Below are 26,412 nucleotides of genomic sequence, written 5' to 3' on the forward strand. Positions count from 1 at the left end.
AACCTTTCCACAATCGATAAAATTCTCGAAGCGTTTCGAAAGATCCGCGCGAGGTAAGAAAACCTTACACATTGGAAGAACAAGAAACTTGAGCGGAAATAAAATGAACGTCTCCACGATCTTTCGATGAATGGAAGGTGTGCCAAGTGCTCTTTCTCTCGAGCCACGTATGTTCCGTTCCATGGCAATTCGATCGCGGGCGAAGTGTCAGGAACGATGGGCCCTCTCGTCGATTACGCGTCCCGTCATTACCCGGGTGTATTTTATCGGCCGGCTGAGTTCCGCTCGTTAACCGGAAACTTGCAAGGGATCGTCTTCCCGGTGAAATTTAAATTGGGAAAGTATTTTACGACCGCGCGACAGTTTCACGGTGGCGTTGTCACATCTTGATGAACTTCCGATCCAACGATCTCGTATCCGAGAACCGGTTAGATAGCGGTCTATCGTTTTCGTTATCCCTGGAGTTTCGTTTCCGAACAGGGGGTTCGAGAAATCGGCCATTTCATCGGGATTAACGAACGGTGATCGTTTATTCTCGATTGCTGATCGTCGATTGAGATTATTATGGCAGATAGAGAAAGAGAGAGTTTCGGTTGTTTTTGGAAAATGGTTGAATTCGTGGACGACACCTGTGGATTTTCTTCCTGTTTTATTGGATCTTATATTAGATTCGCTTGATTTGTTGTTGAGAAATTCTCTCTTAAGTTTAATTTATCGATAGTGAGAGAAATGGTTTCGAGATTAGAAAAAGGAGATTCAATTCAAAGATAGATGTATCGTGTAGTTTTAAGAGCCGGACCTAGAATCGAGGAATAAAAGTACAATAAACAAGAACGTGACGTGAAATAAAGAAGCGCCGTTAAAGTCTGATTATTTTCTTAGAGGAAATTTTCGAACGTTCTTAGACGTTCTTAAAGAAATTTACTTGTTTAAGACTGCCTGTTTCGATTCAATTTTAATAATCGCTTCTTAATCCGATCGATCTATATCATCATTTTCCAATAAAACAAAAAAGTATAAAAAAGTCAAAGAAAAATTTATATATTTCCATCTTTTGTAGATACAATCTCTACGACTATTGTTTCAAAAATTGGAAATTGCGTTGTTAGAGAGAAACTTTTTAATTGGTTAGGATGTTGAAGTTTTTCGATTGATGAAATATGGATCAGAAATATTCTCAATTGTCTTCAAGTTTAAAATATGAAATTACAACATCGTATAAAAGATCTAGGATATTATTCTGATCTGAAAAATGAGACATAGAAGACGTAAAATCAATCTTGAGAGTAACAAGTACAAAAAGACCATCTTAAGTTCTGTTCCTTGATATTCAGATGATCTAATAATGTTATTTTTCTCTAAGAGTATCCTATTTTCATAGCAGAGATCTAAAAATTTTCGCGTCTTTTCTGACCTTCGCATCGAGAAATTCATTTTTCCACGATTGAATTTAAAAGGAAGCGAAATCAATGCAGGACAGACAGTCTGGACGAAAATATGGAATGGACAGGCCGGTTGATTAATGTTGATACCGAGAACAATCGATAATAATGCGTTCGCGTGCGGGCGACGAAAAGGACGGGCTGTAATTTGTGTGATTTTACTATTCGCGTTGGCGTTTTGTAATTATGATTGATGAGCACCACGTTAGAATATGTTTGTCCTACGAATAGTATTATTGTCGTTACGTGTGTCGCGTGAACAGCAAACGTAATTGGACGTGAATCGTTCATTCGCACCTTTCAATTGTTGAATTTTAGATTAATGATTCTATCGTTTCTCCCGCGAGAAATTTAAAAAAAAAAGAAAGAAAGAAAAAAGAGAGAAAAAGGAGGAATTTTAAAATTAGAACTCGCTATAAATGGAAGCTTGGGTAAAAAACTTTTCCCGCAAAAAATTGCCACTTTATTAAATTCTAAATTTAAATTTCCACCTTACGGCACAATTACTTCCATCATACCTGCCCGTTAAAAATTCCCCGACCATATATACCCGCCGGTCTAATAACACCCATAAAAGCGAACAATTTTCCACGTCAATTTATCGCGACATTTTCACTCCGTTCAAAGGAACGCACGCCGAAGATAACGGGCGGCTGGTAAGCGAGAATAATAATCGTGCATCGCGGAGGAGGAGGGGTAGGTCGTCGTCGTCGTTGAGGGGTCGTGCCTATAATTAGTACAATTTTAATCAATCTTTAATGTCACGTCGTTGCCGACCGCGCGGTAATCTGTCATCGGAGGCGAATTACTTACAACGCTCGCCTCGGCGAGGCTTGATTCAGCCGGGTTAATTGGCGGATCGATGCATTTTTGATTCGCGCGCCGGGTAAGACCGGAACGCGGCGATTCGAGATAAGGCGGGAGGGGAGGAGGGGGGAGTCGTGAAAAAGGAGCGCCGCTTTCGTGGAAGCCGCGATGCCGATAACTTGAGCCACGATTATCGAATTACATGTATAATAAATGAATTGCCGCCGGATACGCGTTATATAATTACTGATTAAGCGGCCGGGCACGAGGATTTCGCGGGTGTAGAGAGTTGTCACGTGTCGATCGCGCGATGGCACGTGAAGACGCGAGGTCGGTCGTTGTTTCGAGTTAAAAATGATCGAAACAACGAAAACGCATTACGATATTGCACGCGGATAGATCGTTATCCGACCCGTTATACCGTGCGGTTATAACGGGAGATAGGGTGATTCGAAAATGGGATTTCTTTTTTTTTTTTTTTAATGAGAATTTCGAGCAAAAAAATTGGGATGGGGTCGTGGAACGATGGAGGGATGGATGCGGAGAAGGATTGATGAAAAGTTGGTGGAAAAAAAAAGTGGTCAGGTCCCACCGAGATTTGAACTCGGATCGCTGGATTCAAAGTCCAGAGTGCTAACCATTACACCATGGGACCTTCTTGCTACGTTTTGCTTCATTGACAAACATTTGCGGCCGATCGATAAAAATAAATCGATAATAACGTTGTTTATTGTTCATTGATACATTGTTATAGTTTTTCGTTAAACATCGGATTAGAAAATCAGGTTCGTTCAATCCCGAATAGTTTATGTAAACGGAATTACGTATTAAGACAAGTATACGAAATACACGCGTAAATATATATATATCTTATGTTAATTCTTTTTTTATTTAGATTTTTGATTAATTCAATTATCATATCCAATTATGTATAAATTAAATACACCGCGTTATTCATAGTACTCAACCACCACTGTATCTATTCTAATTTTGTTTCTTCTTCGCGTATCTAATTCTATTTACAATCTCGTTCACGCAACACATTCGAGAGCACATCAGAGACGCACAATCCACCGCAACCATTTATCCAATCGATACGGAGACGCGCACGATCTCCTCCACCATTTTCGAACGAATTACGCTTACGATGGTATCAACAAATTTCCGATCATCGGAAAATTCGTTCCGAAAAGAAAAAAAAAAGAAAGGAGAAGAAGACAGGATGGGAAAAAAAAAGAAGGAGAAGAGAATATATCGGTAATTTAAAAACCCCATCCCCCCATTGTCGACGACACTCGAGGTCCCACCCCGTTCGAGGGGTGAAAGAGGGGGAGAAAAGAAAGCCTCTTGAGCCATTTCGCGAGTGTCGTCCCGAATCGGAAGAGGGTGAACAATATATAAATTCAGAACACCCGGCCACGTGGGAAGGGGTGGGAGCGAACATAGATTTCGAAAGCATCGACAAGCGGCGGAGAAAGGCGGGTCATAGAGGGGTTAGGAGGGGTTAGGAGGGGTTGGGGGATGAAAGGGGGGTTCGGTGTCGCGAACCCTCTCGCCGTAGTCGCGACGGCGTGTCAACCCCTAATTGAACGGAAGCCGGCAATAAATATTATGTTTCTTTCGTGGGGCCGGTTTTATAATGGCGAGGCACAAGTTTCGGTAGTTGCCTAGCGGCAACGGCGGCGGCGGCGGCGGCGGCGGAAGCGGATGTGCAATCAGTGTGACATGTGCTCGTGGCGGGCCTTCACGAATTTATTTTCCTCGCGTCGCTTCGTTCGAACGAAGGGGAGGAGGGAGTGATCCCCCGGAACGAGCGATTAAACAGAGATCGGCCGGCCATGTTCTCGTGTCATTATTACCTTTCGACGAGAAAATTCGGTGACGTCATTTCGGGCGCGCGAAAGAATCTGGAAGAGAGATTGCAAAATAAATAAATAAATAAATAACCTATTAAAGTAAAAACCATCTTATCCATCGAACTCCAATTTCCAAGTTAAAACTCGTTAAATCATAAAACTCCATTCTCTGAAATTGATGGAATCACAATGAATCAACGAATTCGTCGTCGTTCATCGCGATCGAATATCAATGAAAGCCAAACGAAGAGCTTCGATCGAGGGATGTTTCGAGTAACACGCGCTTAACACCGATCATCCGAGCCACCACGTAGATACGATTAATGAAAAGGAAAGTGGGGAGGGAATGCGTGTACCGCGATTCATCAAAGGGAGCCGAAAGAAGGAACAGGTGGGCCATCGACCCCTCCTCCCCCGCTGCTTTGTCTTTCCTCGGTCAAAAGGGGGACCTCGTCGCGTCACCTCGTCGACGCCCTCGTCCTCTCCCTTTGTTTCCATGGACGCGAGAGGGACGTTGAGCGCGTGTCGAGGAGGAGAAGGAGGAGGAGAAAGAGGACGACGTCGCAGGCTGCGACTTCCGGTTCCTTCTCGATAATTAGAAACAGCCTCGTCTCGCGATAACAATAACGCCGCGTGCTACGTCCCTCGGGGGAGACGGCTCGTTCGTTCGACATCAAAGCGATGCCTCTCTCCTTCTCCCTCCCTCCCCTCCCGCATAGGCGTGCTATGCATCAAGGCATCGTTAATGAGATTCACTTTACGGTATGTCCTCCATGCTTCCTTCGGCTCTACGTTCGATTATTTTGATCATTTCATGCCGATAGCTTTGCTTTCACGCCTTTGAACTAACGATACCCGCGCGTTCGCCTCTTTTCAGGAGCGAACGATCGCAATTAAAATTTTTTTTTTTCAAAGGATACGACGATTTGGGTTTTAGAATGGTTTATCGTTGTGGAATGGAGAGGAAGGTTGTTCGAAACAACCTTGATCAAAGATGAGTGAAGTAATGACGAGGAGGAAAGGAGGAAGTGGAAGAAGATAATTGAACTTTTGGAAGAATTTTGAAAACACTGAAGAATCTAAAGAATATTTTTAATCATTAAATTAATAGTTTCTAAATTATCTTTTTTAAAAAAGGGAAATGTAATTGATACTTTCGTCGTATAACTGTTTCTATTTAATTGAGATCTTTAGATAATCTTAGGACCTTCATTTGCCTTGTAATTTCTTATCTTCTAAATCTCTATCGTATTAATATAATCCAGTTTTTTCTATTTCTCTCTTTCTCTCTCTTTCTCTCGGGAACAAATTCATCCAGAGAAGAGGCAAACAAATTTATCATCGATATTTCACTAGATGTATATTACTAACTTAAATTGATTGCTACTTATATGAAGGATTCATTGCCGTGTAACGGGCAGTTTATTAAAGATTTTATCATTGCACGGTATTAACCGTGCCAGGGAACCAGCCTATATGTTACCAATTATACGCACGATCGTCTTTAACCGTCTCTAGATACGATTATACGTTTCCGTTACATCGTGTGCTTAATTGGATCGATCATTTCTACCTGGGTAATTTCAGCCTGACGGCAGTTTGCATTAGCGATTTGTGCGTGAGTATGCGTGCACCGCCTATTCCGTGACCGATACCCGTGTAACCCGTGTAAATTTTTATTAAACGTTTAGGAAATTGCATCGAAACGATCTTTCCTACAAAGAGTTATTTTCAATAAATTGCGATCGATAGAAAAACGACTCGACTTAATAATCAATAACTATAACAAACTTCACAAAATAAGAAAAAAGACATAAAATTATTATTGGTTAATTATTTTATACTTTGCTTCTATTTCCAAAGATTAAATCAACCTCTTATGAAATACAGAAATTCGTCGTCCTCGATGTAACATTATCAATAGAGTATTTTAAAAATAGAATACTTGGATACTCGATGGTGGTTATCGATTTTCGATAAACGCGAAAAAATCGCGAAATAACGCAACGAAATGAAAAAAAAAAGAACTGATTTTTCGATTAAAGTTTCGATTAAAGTTCGTGACACTATCGCGTGCGTCGTGTGAATCATCGCAAAGTAAAAGATAAAATAGGCTCTCTATATATATATTTTCGAATCACATTCTGAAACTCATCGTATCCCGATTAATAATATCTCTTCTATTGCAACGAAATAGCGTCGAATAGGAAAAAATGAATCCCGAATGGTGGCAATCGAGGCGAGCGAAGAAGGAAAACAAGGAACAAAAGCCTGCGACAACAACATACCGTCCCAGCTCCCACGTTACTTTTCCGCGCCGTTAACCCGCCTGTTAATTCCCGTTAATGCTTCCCGTTAATTACGTATGCATCTCGATGCACGGAACCACCGAGCAAGCGGAGAAACGAGGCACGGTGCACGAGCTCGCATTATGATGCACCCCCTGTGACGGCACGTGACCGAGCCGCCGCGAACCGGGCCGGATTTTAAAACGCTGGAGAGCGACGGAGAGTGGAAAAGAAAGAAAAAGAAGGAGGAAAAAGGAGAAAAAAAAAGACACGTGGAGGGATTCGACTTCCGCTCTCTCCCTCTCTCTCTTTCTACCTTTCTTCTCTCTGTTTCGAGAGAGGAGCACGATTGAATTAACGGTGGAAAATAAAAGGCGGACACGGTTGTAGAGGTCACGGCTGGTGGCAAAATGGCCCGTGACTAAAGCGCCCCCTATTCTCTCGAGCCAGCCGCCGCTCGTCCACTTCGTTTCAACCAACGCCGTGGAAAATCGTCCGCCATATTGAGGCCTATCGAGGTTTGTTAACTGCGGGATCATTAAGTAAGATCAATTTGGTAAAAATTGAAAACTCGATTCGAGAAGAGAAGAGGAGGAGGAGGAGGAGGATGGAAAGCGCGTGGAAAATAAATTGATAAGCGAGGAGGATTTTAACGGCGCGGTGACCGGGAGCGGAGCGGAATATTTTCTGCGATGGTTTGTGGTGGTTAATCGTGCGGATCCTGTTCCATCTCGCGATCGAGATTCCACATCGATTTGTCCCGTACCGTTTCGTATTTCGATTACGTATTCATGGATATTTTAATGAACTATCCGCGATGCCCTCGATGGATGGATTCGTTGCCGGCCCGTTATCGCCCCGAGCCCGAGCATCGCTTCGATTTCGACCGATGATGGATTAAAGCGAGAATAAGGGGCGTCGTGGATTCGTTGCGAGCGAGGATCCACGTTGAGAGATTTATCTACGTGAATCGATGAATTTTAAATAAAATAAATCGAGAAAATATATCGTTTAAAAATATAATTCGATTGCCATTGATCTATCGGGTTTAAGTTAAGTTTCTAGTAATTAATAACCGAGTAAAATGTATTCATAACGTTCACAATTCAGAGCAATCATTTAACGTATTTAAATAAAATCATCAAAATCACAAAATGGTTACATTTTTTGAACGATCAATCTTTCGTCGATTGAGTTATCATTTACACAAGCTCTAGTAATTTCGAATTTCAGGTAATTACAAAAAATGTAATCATTTTGTGATTTTGATGATTTTATTTAAATACGTCGTTAAATGATCGCTCTGAATTGTGCTCTGAGTTATTTTACTTGGTTATTACGATAGGATCGAGTGGAAATTGCAAACACTCCTATTTACACGAATCTACGCTAAAATCGATCTACAAAAATAGATCAAAACAGCAGGGGATCCCCCGTCTTACCTTCCACTCGCTGTGAGAGAACGAAGCACTCTCCGTTTTCACGCGTTTCGCCACCGGTGGTATAGCGTGTTCCCCTTCCTTGCGATAATTTTATCGATCATTAGAAATCAGCAACGCGTCGACGAAAAGAAGCACGGCCAGAAGCAGATGCCGCGATGCGGGCTCTATCACTCGATGCCATCTCGATCGTCACGCCCGTGCACGGATCGTTATTACACCAGTGATCCTTCTTCCGTCTTGCACGAGTTGTAAACGGAGGCCGAACAGGGCCTAATTTCGCGACGACGAGCGCGCGGCCCTTCTTCGCGGGTGGCCACCTCGAAACGTGGTGGCCACCCGTGGTGCGATTGCGTCGGCCTTAATGGTGCTGGATGGAGGGCTACGCATGGCGTTGCGAAAAGAAGGAGAGGGGGGCAAGGGGATGGAGAAAGGAGGTTCAAAGGGCGGAGAAGGAAAGTCGGCCTCTCTTCCGCTCGATCGACTTAATTCGTCCAAGTTTATCGAGCCTCCATCCGATGGAGATGATATCTCGGATTACGTACAACTTTTCAGAAGTGTAACGTTCGGCCAAAGGGAGGGCGACAATCAAAGGGCTTGCTTTGAGCTTTCGCGGGCGAGGCGACGCTTTTTGCACCCCGATCGAAGTTTACGCCGGTTGATGAATGGAGCGGCGGTGTGGCTCGTGACGTTTCGGCGGGATACGTGGTTTTGTCGCGGATCAAGTTCAAGTTTGAAAGTTATGGAGTAATGTGGGGGTAATGGAATTAGAGAAGGAGTGATAGAAAAATAATAGTAAGTTGTGATAGATATATATGTATATATATATATATATATATCGATTCGTCTATATACGAGGCTCGTAATAGACCGGATGGATGGGATTAAATGGGAATTCTGATTGACAATTGGATTTTCGGATGAGTTATTTCGTATGGGATTATCAAGGATCGATACGAAATGACATGTGTAACGATAATCGATATAAATTACACGGGCGTAATACTTGTATGCCAGTATCGATTGTATCTATAATTTAGGAGGAAGGTATTAATCCGCCATCCAAATTAACATTTCAATTATCCCTGTATACGAGTTTCGCTAAATAAATCTTCCACTATTTTCTCTTTCTAACTATCCTTCGTACGATAAGAAGAAGAAGAAAAGAAAAAACTAAATCATCACAAATATTTGGAATCAAAAATAATCATGTTTCATTACCTCGTTTCTTTTATTCCATCTTCAGCTATATCTTCAACTTCCATCTTCCATCTTCACCCATAGAAAAGCTTTCAAAAAGAAAATGCAAAAAATTAATATCAACCGTACTCAAACATACGACAAGGAGGAGATTACCTCACCCAGCCTATCTATACCTATACTTAAATCTTCCTGACCGTCGCCCAAAAACAGATCCCACAGGTTCCAACTTCACCAAAGTCCGTACACGCGTCCGTATTTCGAAAAGTGTCGATAGCAATTGTCGGCCAGGTTGACAAATGGCCCCTGTGACCAGTCCCGTCCGGTTGGATTCTTGTAATTTTAGATTACGCTTGGCCCAGGAAGAGGGTAGGGGTAGGAGGAGGAGGGGGAAGGGGTCACGGTTAACGCATGGCCGGGCAACCCCCGTCGAGCATCACGGAGTATCTTGTCCAGAAGGGTTAGATTAGATACGTCGTTCAGTTCGGGCCATATATCTGTTCGACCCCGTCTTTCCATCGCTATGCCGCCATCCCGTGTGTGCGCGCACGCACACGCCCTCCCCTCTGTCCGAGTGCGCGTTTATTGACCACCACGCGTGTCCAACGCGCGGACACGTTTACACGTGTCCGAGTGTGGGCGAGCTGTGCACGCGTGTGCGAGCGGAGCGGTGAGTTACGGGGCTGCGGACAGAGTGATGCATTGCCGTGGACCCGAGAAGGACCGGATCCCACGGGAATCGTGCCGGGGGAGGGGATCCTTACACCTCACCCCGTTGGGCGCCGTGACAGGGAGCCGGTGAATTATTGGAATATCGACGCCACCGGGCATTAAATGCTTCAATTACGATTATTATCGAAATGCCGCGGAATTACGAATTACGAATTGATGCTGCGTATCGGGTTACTCGGGATGCAACGCGATTCGTATCGATCATGTTGAGCGGGGGGTTGTTTTCTTTTTTTCTTTTCGAGATAATCGGGAGGGTTGTGGGTGATCGCTTGGATCGATCGAGGAATATTTTTGAGTAGCAATCGCTTAGTAGTATCGGTAGTTTTAAGGAATTTTGATGTACCAGAGTTAAGTGGAGGATTGTTTCTTTTCTTTTCTTTTTCTTTCGTTCGTAGGAAACTTTGTGCAAATTCTTTTGCAAGCTTTACGGTTCAAGAGATATATGGAATTTTTTTTTTTTGAAAAAAAGATACACGAAAATATATTTAGAAAGTTCGATAATAAATGTAATATGAGCAAGAAATACGGAAAATCCTAATCCAACTAAATAATGAAAAAAAGGAAAGAAAAATGGGATCCCTTTTAAATATTTCTTAAAACAAAATAATACAAAATTACATTTGTAACTGCTTTACGATTCATTCCCACGAAATTACAAGCGAAAGTAACAATAATCTCCGACTCTGGTCGCGAACGATAACGCTCGTATCCCTTTCTTACCTTCCATTACCTTTTTATAGAAGCATAAACATCGTCCACGAGATTGTAAATTATTCGAGAGAGAGAAAAAGAAAAAAAAGAAAACCTTCCTACATTCGATTCACGCTCGTTTCTCATAATCTCATAAACGAGCCCTCGAATGAGCCCTTACCGTGAGCAAATCTGAATCTAAACCCTCGTAAACAGTGTCCACGGAACGAAATAAGAGTTGAATCGCGTATTACAACAAATACATATATATAAATATATACATATATCTGGGAACGGTGGCACGACTGCTAATGCAGATAAAGTGTATAAAACGCGATTGTGGATACGCACACTGGTTGCGCCTCTGCGATGGTAAAACTGTCGTCCGGTTGAAATACACGGGGGACCGAGTATCGAGGGTAAACGTTATTGTTGCACCGTATAAATCGCGGTTGATCGCGGAGGAGTACGGGCCGTATATCAAAACTACCGTGGCCGCGGTAATTTGTGGTCGGTAATAGAAGAAGGGAGAAACTGGACGGACGAAATTATTATCCGGAAAATGCACGGTGCCCAACTCGAAACACCGTTTTCAAAATTGTCGATGGCTGGCACGATTCTTTCTTTTTTTTTTTTCTTAGTGTGCTTTATGCAAAATGGGAAAGTTTGAGTAATTGGAGATGTGGAAAGATTGAGCTTGAAATCAATTATGTCGTTGGTTTCTCTTTCTCTTATATGGATTTGTTATTTTATTTTTTAGATATAAAAATATGTAAGAAAATTTCCTCTTATCTTTCAGATAATGAAAACTTTATTGTCGCGTATCGGCTTTGAGGGATTTTTCTCACTGATAAGAATTATCACTATTATTAATTCTATCATCATTGTAGTAATTAAAAATCTCGTTAAAAGATCACAAAAAAAAAATCTAAAAATAAAATTGAACGAGTGAAAAATAGATAAAAATAGAAAAAAAGTTGTAATCTAATCGTCTAATTAATTTCTTCGATAAATATTCTAACGATAAATATAATTTTCCTAAGCTGGGGAGAAGGAGCGCTTCTTTCTCCTTCCTCTTTTAAAATTTATCGCGAAAACTTTTCTAAAATCACGTTAATCCAACAAAGTGCTCGAAAGGTGTCGAATCCCAAACATTTCTCGATTCCTAATTAATCCTCCTCTCCCTTCTCAAAAGGCAGCCGAGAAGGGAAGAAAAAAAGGGACAGTCACGAGCAGGTAGAAAAACAGGGCCGACTCGGGGATGGAAACGGCGAAGAAGGAGGGGGAGGAGGAGGAGGAGAGAAGTTTTGGATAATAGAGAAGTTTCGAAAGCGAGCTCGTTAAAACTAACTCGTAGCCTTTCCCCAATCGGTAATGCGTCGATCCGGGCCGCATCCACGGCCACTTTATTTTTATTTAAACCAGCCAAACCCGACGGGGCGATGCTCACCCCGATGGATCACCCTCCGGCCGCGTTCATTTCATTCCCGAACCTCGAACCGATCGATTACCGCGATTCGAATAAAATGTAAATGCCTTCGTACGAGCGCGACTCGTGTGTTATGCAAATCTATCGCCCCACTGGTAATCACTGAGTGGAAGCTGATGTCTTCCTTCGTCACTAATGGCCCGAGAAAATGAACGAGAACGACGATACAAGAGAGAAAGGAAAAAGAAACGAGTAAACGAGATTATCTGATCAAGGAAGAGGAAGAGTATAATAACGCGAGTACGAGTAAATTGTCGAAGACTGACTGACTGATCGACTGACTGTTATATCCTACATGTTCATTCGAAAACCTTATCGTCTCGTTGAAACATCTCGTGAAAGAGGGAGTAAAACGAGGCGAGGAGGAACACCGTATCAGAGGGGTTGCACTCGAGGGGGTGCTTGGCTTCAATAGTTTAACGAAATTGCAGAAGACACATGGTTGCTTCTATTTCTCTCGAGTCGACCTCTGATTCGTAGGGGCTGCTGCTACGATATTTATTCGGCTCGAGCGATCGAAGAACACCGGGGCTCTTCTCCTACTCGAAATTGGATTCCTTGATTTCGAGCTTCTCACGAGTATTTTCTATTTCATCCCGATTCGAAGAAAATCCAGTTATGGATAAACCGATATCTTTCGGTAATCGAGAGTGACGAAATGATGGGAAGAAAAAGGAACTGGATGAAAATTTATTCGAAATTTTAGATTAACAAAGAAACGATTACCTCGTTTCTTAATTTTTGAGGAAGTGACATAGTGTTTTTCCTTTCAAATCTCATAAACCACAAAAATCTCCCCCGAATTCTGTTCTGTTGCCAGAACAGAATCCGAGTCCATCCATTTTATCCCCCTCCATTAATTTCCACCGTTTACGCGTTGTAATTAATGCCATCGTGTCCGCCTTCTATCGAAACAATCGACGGAACCGCGCGCGTACAGCGTGACGGCGACTCACAATCAGCCGAGGATGGAGGGTGCATTCGAGGGTGGAACGGGGGGAGGGGGAGGGAGAGGGTGTAGCTGCAACTGTGCCGATAGGCAAATCCAATGGGCGAGGATCGAGAGTGTCCGGTAAACAACAAAGACGGAGGACACATTCGATCGACGGACGAAAGAGACGAGACAGGATGGACGAGAGAGGATGGGCGTCGAGGGATAGATCTAGGATACGGCGAACAAGAAGCAAGGAAGAGAGGAGAGGATGATCGGCAGAATTGCGCGCGCGCGCGTGCGCAATGTGTCGGTGCCGCCGACACATGTCCATGAGGATGGAAAGGACGCGAGGTGCATGCCGGTGCATTCATTGCATCGGCTCGTACGTGCGCGATGTCCAGTTCCGCAGGATGATTAATTAGTTGTCGTCCGTTCCATGCCACCGTGTCACTCTTGTCACGGCTTTGTCACTTGGGCTGCAAATACCGGCGGATCGCCGATCGCCACCCTCCCGTTTTCATCGTCTCCTCTCCCTTAACCGTGCTCTCTCTCACTCTCCCTCTGCCCAGCCACCCTCAAAATACAAACACGCGAAATGCAAGCGCGGGATACGTACACCCCGCGTCCCGGTGCAAAGCAAATTGCATTGTAACCGGGCGCTGCAACAGGCGCGCCATTAATCAATGCCCGATCCACGGGGCCGCGAAACGTTCTGCCAATTTCCAAGTCCGAGGCAAAAGCTCGGGTTAAGAGGAGATATGGGCAGGGTGGTTAAGTGGGTTGTATATTGTCGCGGGCTTTTTGCGGAGATGGAGCTTGTTCGAGAGTTTGTGATATACTTTTTTTAAACCGTTTTCCGTTGGAAATGAGCGATGTTGCGAAAGGTTATGAAATTGGATGGAATTCAGGATAATATGATATTTAGTTTTCGGCGCGAAGTAGAACGTTTCAAAACGTTCTATCGATTGATCAAAAATCGAGGAACAGAGAAACAAAAGCATTCGTTTTCCTTCGGGCAAGACGACGACGCGTTGATCCGGATTCATTGAACGTCGGTCGGTGGATTGGTTAGGAGGACCTGTTACGAGGACAGTAAGACGGTATTAGCTGAATTGAATTCGGGGGCTATCGGTAGCGCATTGGCTGGCGCCGAGTGCATTGGCGCATTCGGAGTATCGACCCATTGACTAAGAGGCCACGGGTTTCTGGTTACGGCTCCCTATCTTCGCGTCACGGATGTTCTGACATCGTGTTCTGACACGGGAATGCTCTAATAAGCGATTCGAATTTATCAAGGACAAATTAACGGAATATTAATCACAGATGAAATACAAAAATGATACGAGAATTATATTTTAGAAATAAATAATAAATTTTCTTGAACAGTTACTCCTTCTGAGAAAAAGAGAGGAACGAATAATAACGCGCCTGTATCATTCCTCTCGAAACTCAAGTTGGCGGCGTTAATTAAATTAACATAAATCCAAGGGACGGGAGAAAAAAAGAAAAGTTGACGAACAGGTTCGCGAACCCAGGTTCCGTTTCCTTTTCTCCTCCTCGGACACGGTTAATTAACCGTGGAATCTGTGGAGAAGGGGGGGGGGAGAGTCGACCCGGATTCAACCTGGAATCTGATAAAAACGGCGCATCCGGTTGTCAGCCGTCGCCAACTCTCGCTCCTTTTCGCGCGAGAGATCCGCCGCGGGAGGAAGCTGGCCGAAATTTTCGCGCGATTAATACGTAATTACGCCGGCGGATGAGTCACGTCGCTCGTCGAGAAAATTACCTGCACGCTTTTGGGTACAGGGGAGGAAGGGTGTGGAGGAATGAGAGGAATGCCGACTTCCTCTCTCTTCTTCCGAGTTTAATCGCGTTTATTGTTTTCTCGCGGATGGAAGTAAAATTGGGCGGAAATGGCGAAGAAAGGTGATTGAATCAAATTTTTGGAGTGATTTTTAAAATTGTTTTATAATCAAGATTATAATCGAATCGATGTTTCCAGCGAAAATGATATGAATATAAATTCATTAAGTGATAATAAGAGATTTTTTATATCCTCTATTTCTTTTTTTCTTTTTTTTGCTTGTTCATAAGTTATTATCTTCACCACGTACATGTATAGGCTTGGGAAGGGAATGGGAAACGTATTTCGTCACGTCTCGACGCGATAACCGCGGAAAAAGAACGAAAAGAGGAGAGAGGCAGAGCGGAAGCATGGAAATTTGATAATGCGAGCCGCCACTGATTAAAGCCCGCTTATATTCCCGATTTATACGAAGAATTTCTGTTCTTCCATCGTTTCTCCCGCGATGGAATAATCTCTAAAAGGAGCCGGAATACGATATAAATTATACGATACAAATTAAAAATATCACCCCTAACGGAGTGAAGAAAGAGAAACTCGTCGCGTTCTCGAGTTCATCGACCTTCCGATCTCCCGTCCCTCCCTCGACGTAAAAATCTCGCATCGCGACAAGGGAAGTAATTCGAAAATCTATCGGTTAACCCTTTCATCCCTGGCGGTGGCGTCATTAAATGATCCGCGCGAGTCGCAGCGAATCCTCGGCTTTAAGATCTCAAGCTGTTGCTAAGGGATTGATGGTGTCACCATGGCAACCGGTGAGGGCCTATTGTTGCACCCTGCCCGCGCCCTGCCTCGCCACCCCCCACCACCCCGCATGGCATATTTATTTGCATGTAACGTGGATACGTGCTCGTCTCGTTCGTCCACACGCACGTAAACACGCGCGTGTCCCGCGGCCTGTCCCTCACCGGCTACCTGCGACCGTGTGCGTGCCTGCTGCTCGTTTATGCATCTATGCCAGTGGTACCAAACCCCTTTCGCGAGCACCCCGGGGCAATGTCCTATCTTTTAAAGACGAGGGATCGAAAAGTTTCGCGAAACTCTCGCTCTCTCTATCTCTCTTTCTCTCGCGAGCGCGAAGTCTGGAAGCTTCTTCTTTGGTAAACGACCTGGGGTAGGAACCGTTCGTTGGGAGGGTTGAATGGTTTTACACAGGGAGGGAGGGAGGAGGGTGGCTCGTAGGGGGAATACCGGTGTGTACAGAGTGTTTCATGTTTATGGGATCAAACTTTCGTCGTCGATACGTTTAAATAAGCGAAAGAACGTTACGATTATTTGTTCCGTGTTATTTCGCCAACGAAATTCGAGGGAAAAAGTGAGAGATACGGTTATCGCGGGATATAAAACGGGTGAAATATAGATCAACAATATTTAAGTATTCGCTCTTTTGTTAATCGAGAAGAAGTAGTTTAAAAGTAAGCGTAAAAGTAACGTGTTACTTTATTGCAATTCCAATAATTTGTCATTGCTATATCTCTAATAAAAATTAATAAGATATCGTGTATTTATATTGGAATGTAATAATTAATAATTAAACAAAAAATTAGTAATCGAGTAAAGCTACACGCATATATCGCTTAACTCTTCGAATATTCTATTTCTAACATTTTTTTGCTTGCTTTCAGATTTACTTTTACACTGGAATAATCTCGACAAAGTTTGACTTAGTCTTAAATCTGGAACACCCCGTACGATATATTGTTGACTGGGCGTAGAACTGGGTCGAAAGAAACTACGAGATTCTTTCGTTTCTTTTAGGGGGGACAGAGTTGTTTGATTAGTGGAAGTGCTTCTTTCCTTACTTTTAAGATTAGTTAACGAGAATTGTTGGAGGATGGCGTTATTATGGAAAGAAGGGTAGTTCGTAGAAGAATCGGGTAAGAAGCGAGCACGGGGTTAATAGGTTAATCGCGGGCAAAACGGTTTTTGTGGGACGAAGGAGGGTTGTTCCAGTGGCAATAATCCTGATGTAGTTTTACAATCCAACTTGGTTGAATATCACGTTGGGAAAAAGTCATCACCTCGTTGCGATCGTGCTCTTTGCTTCATCGTGTGGGGTGGAGGGGGTGAGTGGGGGAGAGGATATTCAGGTTGATTGAATTCTGTTAATTAATATTCCATTAAATCCCGTCTCGAATTAAGTAGTCTTGAATTATAGAGCCGCGTATTATTCATCGTCGAATTATAATTGCGTATAATTGGATTTTGTTTACGGGTAATATGATCCTGCTTTTCGAATATTCGAAAAGTGCAAGTCATTGATCAAATTCGTTTTATTTTAAATCTCATTTTTCATATAAAAATTCTACGCTTTTCCATTCCAATTTCGTAAAATTTATTTTACGCGCTGCATCGAAGAAAAAAAAAGAGAAATAATAATAAATCCCAAGCATTCAGCCCTATCATGTTTCAGCTCTATTCACCGAACGGAATAAAAAAAAGCCTGTTTAACACCGTTGAAAGACAGGGTCCGATAAACGCCGCTATTTGCTCGTCTTCATCTCCACCAGCCTGTTTTTTTCCACACACCACGAGGAGAGGCATCTCGGGCACATGTGTGTCACGCGCTGCTCCATTTAAAGAGGCGAGCGAGCGTAGGAAGGACGCACTTTCATCCGCGTAATTAAAATCACGGCATCGTCCTTCGACCACGGAGGGAGAGTAATGACGCCGCGACGCCACCGACACACAAGAGAGGATGGATCCTCCTCCTCCTCGCTCGCGAGTTTTGCATCGCGTTTTTTCCCCTATTCCCGCTCGCTCGAATACGAAGCGTAAAATCGGCCTCGACAACGCTGTCACTGCGCTGTCTTCGAGAATACTGTCCAGAGCGAAGGTAATAATTATTGTAAACTTTTCCTTATTCATCTTATTCTTTGTGTAACAAGGAAATAATTTTCAAAATGGATTCATTCAGATGTCATTATCTCGTTTTATGCAATTGTTATCGTTGATAAATTGATTAATTATTTTCAGACCCATAAATGTAAAATGTGTCATTAAATTTTTTTTTAAGTGGAAACGCGGCAATTGATACAATTTGATATTCTTAAATGGTTATGCATGGACGTGATAAATATCTAATATTGATTTTTTTATCGTGAATGGATTTAATTTAGATGAGAAAGAAACCATTATTAAATATCCTTCCGCAAACATCACGTTTGCATTCCTCATGCAAATCATCTAATCGATTCACCGATAGATCGAGAACTAGAGAAAGCTTCTCTCGCTTTTCCAGAAAAATCCATTCCTCCTCGATCATCGTTCGCTCGATCCTCCTCTCCTCCCCCTTAGAGCCAGAAGGAAACGAATTATTTCGGGAGTGATTACCATCCCACGTATATATATTCCCACGATACGAACAGCAGCCACGCATCCTCGTTCCAGAGGACGAGAGGGGGAGGGGGTTGGTTGGTCGTTGGATGATTACCCCAAGTTATTACCTAGATGCTGTCGAGCTTTTGTGCGGAGAGACTCGCGGAGAGACGCGACAACGCGACGTCCTCGGCTTCCTGCCGATCCGTATTACGGCCGCCATTGTGCGTCCTCCCGAGGACATCGCAGAAGGCACAAGGAAACTGCTCGAGGATCGTCATTTCCGGAGCGCGCACCGCTTTGTCCCCGTGATTATGAGCTCGCATCGATTTCGTGGATGGAGCATCCTCCCTCTCCTCCCTCCCCCGCTCCCTCCCCTTGCATAATGGGGGATGATGCACTCATTACTGCGACTGTCGTGGCAACGATCCGCTTTCGAAACCGTGTTCCGTATATCGAGAATGCGAGAGGAAGAGCATTCGTCGTGGGGGAGGCAGGAGGCAGAAATTTTCGTCTGGGAATAATACGGTCTCTCTCTCCTCTTTGACGAATATCTCGTTGGTTTATCTCGCGTGATTCGCGTGTAGTTTCGCTTACTCTTCCTTTCTTTCTCTCCTTCTTTAGTGGAACGAAGGGGGAACGAGCTCGGAGGGTGGCTTTTTTACTCGGTTGCTAAGCGGTTACGGTATTCCCTTTAAGGGAAGGAGGAGTGGCGAAAATGGAGGTTAAGTAGAGAAGCGTTGAGAAATCAATTAAAAGACCTGCGTTCGCTGCGAGAAACGTGGAGGCGCGATTCTTCCAAGGAGATGAAGTTTATTTAATTTATTATCGTGCAACGTCCCAATGTTAATTTATATATATATTGATAATTTTGTTTACGATTTATCTTGTAATATTATAACGCTATAAAAAGATTGTGCTTATTATATATATATTATACTGTAGAAGAATGTTTCTTTTGATAAATAAAAATTTCGAATGATTTAAAGACCGTATACGAAACATGTTTATTATTACGCTAATTATATCCGATCAAAGGAGATATATTCCTTTATTCTTCTTCTATCTTTTCTACATCCTAATATATAATACACACGCTTAAAATGCAAGAAAAAAAAAATTTCAAATCCCCAAATTTTTCCCTTTTCTAAAAATCCCTTTTCTTCCACGGTTATTAAACTAGATAGTAAGATTGGAGAGAAATCCATCGGAAGAATCGGTCTCGCACATTAGCGCAATAAGATTTCCTCCTTTCGCGCGATCCAACAGCAATACCCAAGTTGAACGTTCCGCGGGGCGCGGAATTTTCATAATCCCTTTTGATACCGCGTTAATTATTCGCCGCGAAGGCTAAGCGACGAGCACGGTCAAAAAGCGAGCAGCTTCGGTGTAGCCCTTTGTGCTCCGTGGACGCGAAAAAAAGCCGCTTACACCCCCTTGTAAACGGTGGGGAGAGAGAGACGGAGAGAGTAAAACGGCCGCCGCCATGAAATTCTAACGAGTTTCTGAATAAACAATAAAACGAAAGAATAGCTCGCGAGAGAATTTCCTCTCTCTGGCCCGACGTCGCGGAATAAACCGGAAGGAGAGGGCGGGGAGAGGGTTTAAAGAGAGCCGCGGCTCGACGAGACACGCCACGCCGGAGAAATCATCCCCTCGCCCTCCGTGTTTCCACCGTCAAAGCCGAGTTTCTTAAGCATCGGCCGTTAACGCGTAATTCCGTTAAACTTGACGGAGAGCGCGTAAAGCGGCTTGCTTATAAATATTCCATATAACCCTTTCGACTTACCGGTTACGCCACCAAGGGGGGCGAGAAGTGTGCGCGACCTCTGTGAACGATGGACGAAGGGAATTGAGAGGTTCTCAATGTGGTAATTTGCGCGATTGCGAAAATATTTTTGGAAGGGAGGATTCGTGGCGAGGGATTCGTTTTCGAGGGACGCGTTATTTTAATGGACCTGGAGGTTCTCTTTGAGAACGCTCGTTGGCTTTTTCCCATTATATACCTTTCATTCTTTGAGCGTGAATTTGGAAAGATTTTTACGCGTCCTTTGGCGGGTAATATAATAATCGCGTCAATTTAATATTCTTTCGTTGAACGTTGATCGAAGGAACTTGTTACTTTCTCTAGTAGTCCAGACAATAATCTAAAACAAACTCACTCTTTATTCCATTTTAAATTTCTCAAGATTGAAAAAAACGAAGGCATCGTTTCGAAACCCAATCACCGTCGAATATTTCCCGGCGAGAAGAAAAAAAATAAAAAGATCGGGGAAAATCCTATCAGAAGAAGCATATATTCGCGAGATTATTCGTTGCCACGAGATCCAGCTATAGAACGTGACAAAGCGTCGGAATGGCTGGAGAAGGGGTTGAAGGGTATAAAAGCGAAGGGAGGGTGGAAGCGAGGAGAAAGAGAGATCCGGACTCGGTCGAGTCGGAGGGTCGTAACTTTTTCGCCAGGATTATAAAATTAACGTCGTCCCACCCTCTCTCTCCTTCCTCTCGCGTTCCTCCAACCTCCAGTGTCGCGTATTCGCGCTGCGCCTCCCCGGAGGGCCGCAATAATCGTGAACGTCAAATTTAACGTTTGCGCTCGGCCGATGCAATCCATTAGATATTGCTCGTAAAGAGGCCTCGTATCTCGGCCGTGCATGCACGCGTGTACGCGTAACGGATGCTCCTCTCTTCTCGTGAAGGAGGGAGAGAAAGAGGGAGAGAGAGAGGGAGGGAGAGCCACCCCCTTTGAAGCGTTCGCGAAACGAACGATCGAGCTACGTAAAAATTTTCCCATTCTCGACGATTCTGGACAGACAATTTATATACGTGGACACTCTTCTACGAAGAGCTCGTTCGCTATCCGATGCGAAACGATTCTTTTCTCTCTCTCTCTCTCTCTCTCTTCTGAACGCGGTTTTTATCCTTCCGGCTGATTTGATAGGCGGTGTATAAAAGCAAATCGTCGAAGAGATACTTTTTTTTCTTTTTCGTTGAGAATTTTTTATTTTATCGCCGAGCAAATTAAATTTTGAAACGGTGAAGATCGTGCAGTTTAATTTTTGTACGAAATTTAATATTTTCTTTCTCCAAATGTTTTGTGTTCAATTTAGATACATCGAGAAGCGTACGAAATGCAATCTTTGAAGAGAAATTTAATCGAATGTTTCGTCCAGAATTTTTATTTTATAATAAAATTAGAAGTATTTTGAAATTAGAAAACTACATTTCACAATGATTTTGTAAAAGAATCAAATCAATTTTAAAACTATAGCTCGTTAAAATTGCATTAAAATAAGATTATTTCAAAACTGTACCTCATCGTTTAAAAATTTACTTTTTTCCTCATATACAGCTAGGATTTCGAACGCGACGAAGAGGAGCCTCGAATAAAAGAAAGAATCGATCCTTTAAAAATGATCGAAAGTATAATTTCAGATGATCACGTGTTGCTCCGCCGCGAAGCTTCACAGCGGTTCCTCCAACCGCTTGGGAATCGATGCCTGCGATTCCCTGTGTGTGAAACGTTCCGGCCATGATCGTTACCAGGTACGTACACGTGCTGCGGACATATTCGACGGTTGATATCACGTTCGATATCTTAACGATACATCAGACCCGATACCGTGATCCGACTGGTAGCAATCTGCGCGGATGTGTATCGCGCAAACAGCCGCGGCTGCGAACCGTGGTCAAACACGGATCACGATAATACGACTGCTAAGCACCGACTACTGTGTATCGCCGCATTATTGCCCGCGCGCGTGTGTACTCGTGCGAGCGCGCGCGCAAATGCGGAGGAACAGGATCAAAGAGGGTGAAGCCCGCCCCTGCCTTTTGTTCGCCGGAAAAAACGAGGAGGAATCGTTGGGCAAGATGGAATCATCGTTCCAGGGAGAATAATAGACTGATAACAGATAGCGATAAATTGAGCGTAGCTTTTGCTTTCTTTCGAGAATCGCGAAATTGTTAAGATCGTTCAGATTGAAAGGAAACAGGTATTTTAATTGTAATATTCGTGTATCGATTGATTTATAGCGATAGAAATTTTAATAATTGGCACGAAGTGTAAGTATATTATTCTTTATCATAAAATCTATTAGGATATTCAATGTAAAATGGTCTTTTTTTTGATCTTCGAAAGTGATCTGATTGGCGGAAAATTAAAAGATTTATAATAAATATAATCATTAAATTTTAATTAAAAGATTAAATAGAATTATTATGTAGAATTTATAAATCGTCATTTTCATCGATGTTAAATTTCATCGCGGCCAATAAATAAATCATATCGTAGGAAAAACGAGCAAGAGGAGGGAAGATGGTGTTCGAAACCACTCCACCAAACGAATCTCTAAAAGCCAAAGCTCCCATAAAAGAGAAGCTACTCCCAGAAGCCAATTTCGAAATCGTTTAGCTCTAAGCAAACCTTCCCCCTCTTCGTATTATGAACGCTTCTTTCGATATTGTCCAACGGGGCTTTAAACTACCCGTACGGCCATCAGGCATCGCGGAAAAATTACATCCGCGCACGGCATCGCGGATTCACTCCGTGACCATAAATTATTCGCGGTTTACGACCGCGCGCTTTTCCACCGGTCCAGCCACGGGATTGCGCTTAATTCGTAATAAAGTAGCGCGAAACGCTCGGAGGAGCCTTCGACGAGCTTTCCACGTGAACGTTTGTCTACGTACTAGTTTCTTAGGGCCCATTTCTAACAAAATAATTTAATGCTCGGTAATAAATCACGAGTTTCAATTGTGCGACCGTTCTTTCAAATTATTTGTAACATTCTTAAATTGTTATTGTTAGAGTGAAAGATATAGGAATGAGGAATAATTTTCAATTGGATATTTCTCTGATTTGTAGCTAGTTCTGATGCTGTCTATTTCTGATTTATAATGATAAATTATTAATATTCTCACGAATTCTCCTTTTTTGTAAAGAATATACGTGATGATACCAAATTATATATCATCAATTCTTTCAATTATAAATGTAATTGTGTTCTAGAAAATTTGAAAATCTAAAGCTTATTTTTACGTTCCTTTCTAGGATAAAAAAAATTGTCCTAGAAAGACGCATAATCGATCCACCGATATTTCTATTCCCTTTCAATTTTTCGCGCGGGAGGAATATTATTCCGAGAGTGATTTTCGAGAGCGTACACCTACATGTTTGTATACAACGGCGCGAATCACGAGACGCACGGGGATCACATTTCGCGCCACGGGGAAACTCAAAACCAGAAAGCTATCAGCGTTGCTTTCGTCCGCTGTCAGTTCATAGCCGCTTGTTGCCCGTGGCAGGTGAAACGGAAAACGTCGAGCGGCAAACGGTGTTCCGTTTCAAACGCGCTAATGGATTTCTTTGGATTCATTCCACGGTGATCACCTAGTTAACCTCTGTCCGTTTCTTCATCTATGGAAAATCGCGTCGAAGATGAATTAACGAGAGATCAATGATTCTTCCGCTGTTACTCTCATGATTTTTCAATTCTTAGAGTAGCTTTTAATGATGTAATAGCGTACTAATGGAGGAATATTTCTATTATTTTTATGATGTTTCCAATCTTCCAGAGTTTTTCGTAACAATAATAATATATAGAATTTAATTAATTTCTAAAAGCTTCTTGGAACTACGATGTAACCATTTTTATAAAAATATAAAAGGAAGAACGATATTTTTCTTTTTCAAATATTAAATTGTTAAACCACGAAACATTCAACGATCTCTAATCCCCATCGATTACCCAAAAAGACGCGAGGATCGCGGGTGAAACTCATTTCTTCTCAATTTCACGCAATATGAAAGATCGAATCGATCGCACGCGTCCCGTGGAGGGATGAAAACTACGCTACTCTGCGAGGGGCGCGATCGAACTCGAGAAGAAACACAACCCCGTCGATAGTCAGGTGGAAAAAAGTGGTGGAACGTAGAGAGAAGGAGATTCGATTCGAAAAAATTCTGATAACTGAATATTCTCGACAACGATAAATTCGATTCTCGAGCCACTCTCTCTCCTGCGCCTCGATTTTCGATCGACCCTACGTTACACGCGGATTTTCGTGACCCCGTGCGACCTCCCGCCATGCGAAACACCGCACGTAACCGTTGCAATATCACCAGCGGATGTTATAACGCTGTTAACACCCGTGATCGCTTTCAATCCACGTAGTTCATCATCCCGTATTGGCCGGAACCAATGTTCGAAAACCGAAGAGGGCGAGAGAGAAAGATAGAAAGAGAGAGAGAGAAAGAGAGAGGAAAGGCGTAGTCGAAAGCGGGAATCATGGAGTCGTGGTGACCGAGATCATCGAACGCGAGGTCCCAGATGGGTATAAATCTGGGATTTTCGAGCGGATGCTTTAATTTCGATGGATCGGGTTTTGGTCGTTGCCGTTTCTGGGGATTGCGAGCCTGTAATCCTTCTTTCGAAGCAGGGAGCAATTTGGAGCCTGGTATCGGGAAATATTCGACATTCTTTTTTTTTATTTTTCCTCTCTCTTTCCTTTCTACGCAGTTTGGAGAATTAACAAAAATGGTAGAAAAGTATTTTGGAATTTTCAGGCAGAAATGAAAGGGCAATTATTCTTCCAACTTTCGAATGTTTCGAATTGGAGCAATTTGCAGAGGCTATTATCGGAAAATATTCGCCATTTCTTTTTTTTATTTTTCCTCTCCTTTCCTTTCTGCACGATTTGGAGAATGGAGAAATGATAGGGAAGTATTTTATAATTTTCAAACATGTGCAGAAATGAAAGGGTAATCATTCTTTCACTTTTTGAACAATTCGAATTGAAGCAATTTTTATCGGGAAATATTCGCGATTCTTTTTTTATTTTTCCTCTCCTTTTCTTTCTACACAGTTTGGAAAATTAACAAAATGGTAGAAAAGTACTTTGGAATTTTCAGGCAGAAATGAAAGGGCAATTATTCTTCCATCTTTCGAATTGGAGCAATTTGCAGAGGCTATTATCGGAAAATATTTGCTATTTTTTTTTTATTTTTCCTCTTCTTTCCTTTCTACACGATTTGAAGAATAGAGAAATGATAGGGAAGTATTTTACAATTTTCAAACATGCGCAGAAATGAAACAAAGAGCAATCATTCTTTCACCTTTTGAATTGGAACAATTTGGAACCTGCTCTTTCTGCACGTTTTGGAGAAATGGTAGAAAAGTACTTTATAATTTCAAGGAAGAAATGAAACAAAAGGCAATCATTCTTCCATTTTTCGAACGTTTCGAATTGGAATAATTTTAGGTTTGGGAACTGAACCAAAATGGTAGAAAAGTACTTTATAATTTTCAGACAGAAATGAAACAAAAGGCAATCATTCTTCCATCTTTCGAACGTTTCGAATTGGAGCAATTTGGAGCCAGCTATCACAAAATATTCGCGATTCTTTTTTTATTTTTCTTCTCCTCTCCCTTCTATTAATAGAATGGAGAACGATAGAAAAGTACTTGACAATTTTCAAGCATATGCAGAAATGAAAAGGACGATACCTACGCAAGAGGAAGACCGTCATCCGGATCACGCACACCCTCCCTCACGCGAGAGAGATCATCTAGATGATTCACCGTTTGGGTGAAAGGGTTTGTTTCAACTTCCTCTCGGCTCGCCTGGGTCCCGCCCCCGATCCATCATTAGGCGTAGCACAGAAATCGTCTAATTCCGATGAATTCTGTAATAACGATCGCGCGACCGCACGGCTGACAAATAACGCGTAATGAAAACGTCGGTTCGTACAGATAATTGCTTTTACCCGGGGCTGCTTCATTATGCTCCATATAATGAAAAGACAGAAAGTACAGACAGAGAGAGAGAGAGAGAGAAAGAGAGAGAGAGGGTGTACATCGAGAGTACAGCCCCAAAATCGAGGTATATGATCGTGGTTGCAGCGAGATATCGGACTCGGGGGCCACAATGATGATAATCATCGGTCGTCGTCATCATCATCGTCATCTCCATGGACAACGGGCACCCCTTGACGAGGGGGCGGAGTTAAAGCCACGGTGATTGCGACTCCTCTCGATTTATTGAACGGCCGGGGTAAAACCGGCGGCGCGCCATTATGGATTTCTCGAATTTACATGAAAATCGACCGGGTCTTATTTTAATTGGGAAACGGGACACGTTGATCGATGGCCACCGGTATATTGAATTAACCGGGGCCGCGTTTGTATCGGCTTTGAACTTACATTGTGCGGAATTTTTGCGTTGTTGGATATTTATTAGATTTTTGCGGTAAAGGAATCGTCCATGCAAAATGTTCCGTAATCGAGAATTATTGGATAGGGGAGAAGGAGGGTAGTTCGAATATAGGATGGACCTATTGAAGTAATAATAT

The 26,412-nt window shown here is 42.7% G+C and overlaps 1 protein-coding gene and 1 non-coding gene across 2 annotated transcripts in view; both read right to left on the reverse strand.

Annotated features, from left to right (window-relative positions):
- The window catches only part of LOC100577255, a 113,569-nt gene that overhangs the window by 18,880 nt on the left and 68,277 nt on the right, over positions 1-26,412 (reverse strand). The window lies entirely within an intron of this gene.
- Positions 2,833-2,904, reverse strand: TRNAQ-UUG. Its single transcript has one exon. It is a non-coding gene; the product is annotated as a tRNA-Gln (tRNA).

Source organism: Apis mellifera, linkage group LG2, assembly GCF_003254395.2.
Source record: "Apis mellifera strain DH4 linkage group LG2, Amel_HAv3.1, whole genome shotgun sequence".
Lineage (NCBI taxonomy): Eukaryota > Metazoa > Arthropoda > Insecta > Hymenoptera > Apidae > Apis > Apis mellifera.